Raw genomic sequence first — 9,444 nt, forward strand, 5'->3', positions numbered from 1 at the left:
GTCTCCTTATAATGAATGAAGCCGCATCAAAGGTTCAAATCAGTCACCTTGCTTCTTGTGTTTTTTTATTGTGATGTATGAATCCTCAAACGTCATCAGTCAAGTGATCACAGAGATTTGACACAAGCCTCGACACATTATTTTGATCTAATAGAGTAAATCAGGCTTCAGAGCCTCAGGGTCAAACGTCCCATCTCTAGTAGAAAGCTAAACCACTTCAGAAAAGCAATGCAGCAGAGGAGATACATTTGTCCTTGATCTTCACTGCTTGAAAGGAACAGAGGTTAAAACAGAATTCTCACACAATATTGTGCTCAGTCAGCAAAAACTGCACTTTCACAACAAACTCAGCGAGAAAAGCCTTGCCTAAGTTCTTGTTGTGCCAAGGTTAATGGAAAAAGTGATAGCCATGGCATAGAGGAAATGAAACCTGTGGAAGCAGCAGCATTAGTATAACAAGATCATCAAGATATGTAAGGATTAAACTGAAAATTACTATAATACTATATACTACACTAAGCCTGGACTCATGAAAATGCTTATAAATACTGTAGAACATAAAATATGTTATGTTTAAAAATGTGTGTTCTTTGGGGCTAAATGCTTAATGGCTGAAGTAGCCATGTGATAACAAACCAATCGGTGAAGACACAATTCAGTGTCCTTCTGTGTGAAATAATAAAAAAAAAAAACAGTTTATGCTGTTCGATTGTGGCCTCGAATGTCGCAGTTGTAAGCTGTAGCTTCAGCTGGCCCATTTAGATCTTGCACGTAGGAATGCCAGGTTTTCACAACGAAACCCGCCTAATTGCTACTCAAAACTAGCCCAATCGCGTTTCGAGGGGAGGCCCCTGGTAAAAATCGCTTTCCGGGGGATAAATACACGTTCTATGGCAGGGTCCCTCTTGTAAAATTCACATTTTAGGGGGTAAATATCATGTTCATGGGAAACTGCACGCACTTGGCAATACTGCTTGGGATTGCGTTGGAAATTTGGTTAATAATTTTTGAAATCTGACTTACATATAACGATCAAATCAAACAAACGTAAACAGGCAAAGGTGGGGCCCCTACAAGGTGGGGCCCATCGGCTGCAGCCCACTCTAACCCAATGGTAAGTCCGGCCATGCATGCAGTTTTCGCATAAATAAGATATTCTTTACTATTTCGTTGCCTCGATTTACAAATTGTCAGCACGATTTACTTATTCATTCCCTCGATTTGCTAAATCGAGTACATGATTTATAAATCGAGAGAAAGACTTAGTAAATTGTGCAGACGATTTAGCAAATCGATGGAACGCAAATAAACCATTCAACAACCTTGGGCTCTGTCTTGTGAAGCCAACACGAAAGTGACTTAAACTGTAATTCGTCAACTGGCAGCTAGGGGCTGGCTGAAAAAGAGAGTCCCATAGACTCCCCATGTTAAAATGCCCAACTTCACAGCAGAAAACAAACAATCAAACAAAAAACATGTTTACAACAGAAAATGATTTTAGTTTCACATAATTAAGTGTGTGGCAACTTGCGCAAAAGATGGATTGCCTCTGCCTTCGAGCTAGGCCGGCGCGGTTTCAGCAATTAACTCTCGCCTTTTTGCCCATTTACGTACATGTTTTTTATACAAACTATGGTAAAAACAGTACACCAAACACACTTTCACAAGATCGGATTGACTACAATACATTCTAAAAGCTATTACATTTTTCTAGTTAAATGCAAGAGTTGTTTGTTGTTCAGTTCCATTCTCCCATTAAGAATTTAATATGATTTAATTTTTAGTAGTTATCTATTAAACTATTTTATTTAATAGTTAATTATTAAACTTTATTATTATTATTATTATTATTATTATAATTATTATTACTATTATTATTATTATTATTATTATTATTTATTAAATTGTACTTGTTAGTTTTGTTGACATGTTTAGTAACTTCCTTAAATTGTTCCTAAAAGATGTGCAATGTTGGTTATTGGTAACTAACACAAATGAAGTTGCAAAAAGTGATTGAAATTAACCAGGAAAATTACAAACTTTTGCCTTTGTGTCCAAAAGGTCATGTAGGCTACATTGATGGCAACTTGACATCTGGTGATCAATTACATTTATTTATATAACATGCACATTAAGATAATAATAATAATAATAATAATAATAATAATAATAATAATAATAATAATAATAATAATAAGTTTCAATATGTATGGTTTATAAGCGTTTTTAAAAAATGGGGACATGGGTTATGTCCTCATAAGTCACCCTCTCCTTGTAATACCTGTGTCATACCCATGTCATTATACAGAGTTGTGTCCTGATATTTCACAAAAACAAGAGCACACACACACACACACACACACACACATACAACCTTTGCAGTAATAAGTTACATTTATGACTTTCTCAGCAATCTGGAGAGAGAATTACTGGATTCAAACATCCATACAGCACTTTTCTGGACATCCTCCTTTACATCCCCAGAACAAAATGTTTTTTTATGTTTTTTTTTTTATTATTATTATTATTATTATATATTTTTTTTTTTAATGTATGTTGTGCATTTATTTTTACACTTTGTAAAGCACATATCGTTATTATTGATAGTACAACTTTGACTTGTAAGGCTGGTCATGTTCCTGTATGTGTCCATTAGAGGGCGACCTGCTCCAAATCTTATGTTTAGTAAAACATAATTTTAATAATATTTCTTAAAAATGCAGTAAATGTCTTTATGTAACCATTTTAATGAGCATAAATTACCTGTAAAAAATTTACGAGCATGATGAGAATGCCAGAAAACGTATCAACAAGCAAAACATTTAACTTGTTAAAGTGAAACAATGTGGCATTTGATTGTTTGTGATTGTGGTAAGGGAGACCCAGAAGATCTTGCCTTACCGGAATACAGATAAAGACGTTACTTCCACCGACAGTTGGGGTCACACACAAACAGTCAACCTGTTCAATTACCATTGCACGGCACAAGATATGGAAAAATAACACCCAGCGTCTGTTTCTTGCATATTGTTTTCATGGATTACTTTCATATTGCTCAGTCCAACCCTGATGAGCAATTTTTAATGAATGAGTGTGTGCTGGAGTGGGTGGTCTCTCTCTCTCTCTCTCTCTCTCTCTCTCTGTGTGTGTGTGTGTAAACTGTTTTGTATTCCATGCTGGTCTCTGTCGCCAACAACCGATCTAAATTTAGCCTCACGTGAGGCAGCAGGAAACAGGGGGGTGGTGTAATGCTGCTCTAAAAATATCCCTGTTCCTATCGCTTCATCCTTCTTTCCATCGTCCTTCTCGAGAACTTTTCACTTGCGTTTTGACGTAGGCTACTTGTGTTCTTAATGATTTCACACCCAAGAACATCACGAATGCAATGATTTTCTAGTTCTCTTGATCCTTGCTCTGCTCCATCTGCCTAGGGTCGCTGTGATTGTGCCAAGACATCCCTGGTAAAAAAAAACAAACAAACAACAGACACCATCACAGAATTTATAATGGATTACTAGTTATGATGGGACCTATGGGTCTCTACTGGTAATTGGTCACCTTCTATTTGTGGCTTGTTAAAACCAATAAATGTTAGTGGAGTATTCCCCAAAGCACATTACAGAAAATCATTTTAATGGGTTTAATAGTTAAAAGTTGATGGTTTGTAATGGTTAATGTAGTGGAAATTATTGGAATTCCCTGTGATGTTTATTTTTGTTTGTTTCAGCAGGGATGTTCCAGGATCAGGGTTAGGTTGTTGATGTCCCGAAACATAAACCTAACCCTATCTCTACCCCGAAACTGAACCCTACCCAGAATTTATACCTCAAATCAGTTGAATATCAAGGGTGTAGAAGCACCTAACACTGGTTGTGAGGCTAAAATGGACATTTCCTGTAAACGTATCCCTCAATTCTGATTGGTTGATTGGAAAGGTGTTCCAGGATCAACAAGGATGCTCATTCAGGAACATGTTGCACTCAGTAAAACCACATTCACCATCTTGGTAGCTGCCTCTTTGTGAGGTAGATGGATGACATTTTTTATTACTTGTTCCGCATATCATGCATGATCACTGGTTTTAAGATGTGGTGTCAAAAGGAAAGTTTTTTTTTTTTTTTAGCACATACTAGTTAAAATATGCAAATATTTCCTTCCACTGATATAAAAGTTTTGGTATCATGCAATCAGTTTCAATAGTGTTTTCTATTAGCAAGTTGCTATAATTGGCTGATAGCATTTCTCTTATTATACATTTTTTTATTTAAACTTTTCACTAGAGAATAAAATATAAATGTAATTATAATCAACATTTTATAGCAAAATGTCCACAACTTGCTCTGAGACAAATAGTGTTGATTTAGGGCATTGTGTGATCATTTCCTGACCATCCAGTTGATGTACAGTATAATCTCTATATGCATTTCATACTATTTTCTCACCGATTTTCTCCTGGAGGTGCATTTTTATGCGTGAATGTGTGCATGTGTGGGCTGCTGTTGAGAGCATTTTATCAATTGAACCAATGACGCACGTTTGTCTCACAGTCGCCTGCAAACACACACTTACACACACAGTGCTAATATACAACCACTGGACTAGCACACACGTCTGCTTCCTCACTGTCAAACACACACTATAATGATTTGAATTCCTACCTCCAGGTTTGTGTGTTTGCCTCTCATCTTATTGCGTTGGTAAGAAATGTCACATGCGGATAAACAGCCGGGTAGCCATGGTGATGATTCCTTAAACCCACAAGCATCAGTGTCTTACAATGCTTGCTGTTCAGACATCTGCTTTGCACCAGTCACACTCAAACACAATATAAATTGTGTTTATTGTACAGTATACTGTAAGTTAACTGCCCTACAGTATAAGTTAAGTGATGTCAAAAAATCAAAACCAATATAGAAGTGCAATTAAAAGTCTTAATAGTTTATGAATTGCTGACTCATTCCAGCAGTTAAGTGTTGAAACAGCTCTCACTCCACATTAAAGTTATGGTCTGTCAGAAGTCAGATGAAGTGGGTCAGGAAAGAAAGGCAATGTCAGGAACGGACAGCATATCTGGCAGGATTAAGATTACAGTTAATCTTTAAAAATTACAGTTTTTGAACTTCACAGAGATATTCTGTAGATTTTAGAATACTACAAATGACAAAATTATCATTACTTAGCAGCTTTATACAAAAATGGCCTTGTCGGACTGGATTTGACTGAAACTGGACTTGATTTGGAAGCAAACTGAAACGGTTCTCTCTTTCTCTCGGTTATTTAACTATGCATATTTCAAAATTAAACTGATGGTGATGGTAATTAAAATGTAAGGTTACATTATAGGGGATAACATATTAGCTCAGTATAAAAACTGTGTGTTCAATTTTGACAGTATTTCATGGTCATAAAATGTAGTGATTATGGAGAAAATATCCAGTGTTCAAAGCGCTCTTGGCCACGTATACTTTTGACCCACTCAGCCGAAATTCACTGGCAAAAGCACTTTTATTAACTTATGCAAGCTGTCAGTCAACAAACATGCAGATGCAAAGAAGAAAGACAATGTAACTAAAATAGCAGTTCAAAAGAGTGCTGAAACAAGTGAGCAAACCAAACACTGAGGTTCACATCTGGTTTGCCAAATCTTAGCTTGTCGCCATTTCAATATCCATATCTAACAGCTAATTAATATTTATCAGGTTGATAGTACATTTAAGATGTTGAGTTTAAAGATGATTAAATTAAATAATTATGTTTACTCTTTTTTTTTTTTTTTTGGGTTGTATTCTTCATTTGTGTGGGAGTGTTTTGTATGTACCTGGCTGTGTCAATGAAAACAGCCAGAAATCTTTTTTTTCATCACCATTTTATTTTACTCTCCTTTTAGCTTAAAAAAAACAACTTCAGTTTTAGTTTTTGCAAGTGTATTGAAACTCCAAGTTTAACATTTTCATTTGCAGCACCAAGAACATGGAGTTGAAAGAAATTATACTCCTCCAATCATGCAATAAACATCTGAAACATTAGCCACATTTAAAAGGGTTTAACTTAAGTAATTAAATACTTAGGTTACACCAAGGTTTGCTTTCCCCAGATATGTGACTTAAAAAATAAATAAATAAAAGCAATTAACAGATAAACAAATGCACTGAATTAAAATAAATATCTATATCCAAATCAATATTTTAATATATAAAAAAAGCATATGGCAAATTTTACATAAAGAGCCAATGTCAAATACAAACGGATCTGTAACAGAGAGATTATAAATATGTACAAGGATGATTAATAAACCATTTTTCTTTTTTACACACTAACACACACATATATAATTCATATTTTAGGATTATTTTGGATATCAGCATAGTGTTTCCCTGAACACCCAGAATATTGTAGCAATCACATAAGATACACACAACAGAGATCTTCCCTGCCATAAATATTTAATACCATTTTTTATATTTTATAGAAAAAAATGTAAATGTAAAAATTAAAAACTAAGATACTACGTAAGTGTGACTAAATACAAACATGGACATCAGTCTGAATTCAGTCTCATTCAATGATTTAGCAGCTTTGAAACAGATTATTGAGTGTTACCCACAAAACATCCATCCAACGGCAATAACATTTATTTTATTTTATTTATTTTTTTTATAAACGTTTTTATAATAGACAAAATTTTATGCATATCAGTTAGTCACTTTAATAGGGTTGTTCATGCTGCATTTAACCCCAGGTTTTCATCATGAAAAAACTCAGCTTTCAACCCCCGGCTAGAGGAATGTTTCACACTTATAGCATAGTAGCATGGTTAACACTGCTTTTTACCTGGTATTATAAAACCCTGCTCTGGAGTTAGGTTAGCAATGCTATTGTGATGTTAAACCCACATTGTTGGCACAGACATGTTGAGGTGATGACAATGATGAGGTGTTAGAACAATCATGTGCCTCATATTCACATGTTTTGGAAACACTGTGGCTGCATCCAAAAGCTGGAAAATGCTGCCTTTGGAGGATACCTTCCATGGTAGGAAGGCATCGAGGTCCAATGTTAGCTTCATTTTCTGTCTCCTGAGATGCCTTAATCTGAATGATTTTTAAAGCAGCATTGCTGTGTCATTCACTGCCTTTGATATCCCACAATCCTGTGCATTTGATTGATTCACCCCAAAATATAACTCTGTCCTTACTTACTCACCATCAGGTTGTTCTAAACCTGTAAGACCTCAGTTCATCTTTAGAGCACAAATTTTGATATTTTGATATTTTCCTTTTTCTTTTAAGCTACAAAAATGAAAGTAGCATTTGAAAATTCCAGTTGGTGGTCAATCTGTTTAAATTTAACCAACTTTTTCCACTTTTTATGTAATTACTAACAATAAATTAGTATTGTAATAATTAGATATTCCCTTAGTTTTCATCATAGCTCTCATGAATTTATCATCAAAGATCTCTCAAATTTATTTTAGGGGGCAGCTGTGAGAAAGTGGTTTGTAGTGGTTTGGCCTGTAACCTGAAGGTTGCAAGTTCAAATCTCAGTGCCGGCAGGAGTTGTAGGTGGGGGGGAGTGAATGAACAGTGCTCTCTTCAACCCTCAATACCCACAGCTGAAGTGCCCTTGGGCAAGGCATTGAACTCCCGATTGTTCCACAGGTGAAAAAATGGCTGCCCACTGCTCTGGGTGTGTGTGTTTCCTACTCACTGCTGTGTGTGTGTGCACTTGGATGGCTTAAATGCAGAGCACCAATTGGTTACCATACTTTGCAAATGTCAACACTTTCACTTTAGATCATTAAACTGTTATTTTGCCCCAGAAGTCTGTCTGTGAGGTGACTTCATGCACAAACTACCTGCAAAGTCATAGACTGAAAAGGCAACAAGGCATCAAGTCAGCCTAAGCTTTCAGCCACAGCCAGTGTGTTGTATAATGGAAAATGTTTGAAGAAGAGAGTGTTTCATTTCATAATTCAGTCCATTCAGGAAAACATAATAATACAGTCTACAATATACAGGTGCTAGTCATATAATTAGAATATCATCAAAAAGTTGATTAATTTCACTAATTCCATTCAAAAAGTGAAACTTGTATTTTATATTCATTAATTACACACAGACTGATATATTTCAAATGTTTATTTCTGATGATTATAACTGAAAACTAAGGAAAATCCCAAATTCAGTATCTCAGAAAATTTGAATATTACTTAAGACCAATACACAGAAAGGATTTTTAGAAATCTTGGCCAACTGAAAAGTATGAACATGAAAAGTATGAGCATGCACAGCACTCGATACTTAGTTGGGGCTCCTTTTGCATAAATTACTGCAGCAATGCGGAGTGGCATGCAGTCAATCACTGCTCAGGTGTTATGAGAGCCCAGGTTGCTCTGTTAGCCTTCAGCTCTTTTGAATTCTTGGGTCTGGCATATCGCATCTCCCTTTTCACAATACCTTTAAGGTCGGGTGAGTTTACTGGCCAATTAAGAACAGGGATACCATGGTCCTTAAACCAGGTACTGGTAGCTTTGGCACTGTGTGCAGGTGCCAAGTCCTGTTGGAAAATGAAATCTGCATCTCCATAAAGTTCAGAAGCAGAAAGCATGAAGTGCCCTAAAACTTTCTGGTATACGGCTGCATTGACCTTGGACCTCAGAAAACACAGTGGACCAACACCAGCAGATGACATGGCACCCCAAACCATCACTGACTGTGGAAACTTTACACTGGACCTCAAGCAACGTGGACTGTGTGCCTCTCCCCTCTTCCACCAGACTCTCCACCAGACTCGGACCCTGATTTCCAAAGGATATGCAAAATCTCTTTAATCAGAGAACATAACTTTGGACCACTCAGCAGCATTCCAGTCCTAAATGCTTCTGACACTGTCGGTTGTTCAAGAGTCCCATACGAAAGGAAAATATATTTACCAATATATTTCTTAAAATATATTGTCATATATTGTAATATATTATTTTCCCTTTTTATTTCTTAATATATATTTGAATACATTTAATAATATATTAATGAAACATATATTATATAATATATTGCAAAATATACAAATGATTGCCACTTTCAATATATTGCAATATATTGGAAAAAATAAATATATATAAGAATATATGCCTAATATATTACATTATATTTTCCAATATACTGTAATATATTTTTGTTTCATAAGGGGTGGCTTGACACAAGGAATGCGACAGCTGAAACCCATGTCTTACATATGTTTGTGCTTAGTGGTTCTTGAAGCACTGACTACAGCTGCAGTCCACTCTTTGTGAATCTCCCCCACATTTTTTAATGGGTTTTGTTTCACAACCCTCTCCAGGGCTTGGTTATACCTATTGCTTGTACACTTTTTTTATACCACATCTTTTTCTTCCCTTCACCTCTCTATTAATGTGCTAGGCCAGCCTCTTTTGCAATGACATTT

The sequence above is a fragment of the Carassius auratus genome, chromosome 20 (genome assembly GCF_003368295.1).
Source record: "Carassius auratus strain Wakin chromosome 20, ASM336829v1, whole genome shotgun sequence".
Taxonomy (NCBI): Eukaryota; Metazoa; Chordata; class Actinopteri; order Cypriniformes; family Cyprinidae; genus Carassius; species Carassius auratus.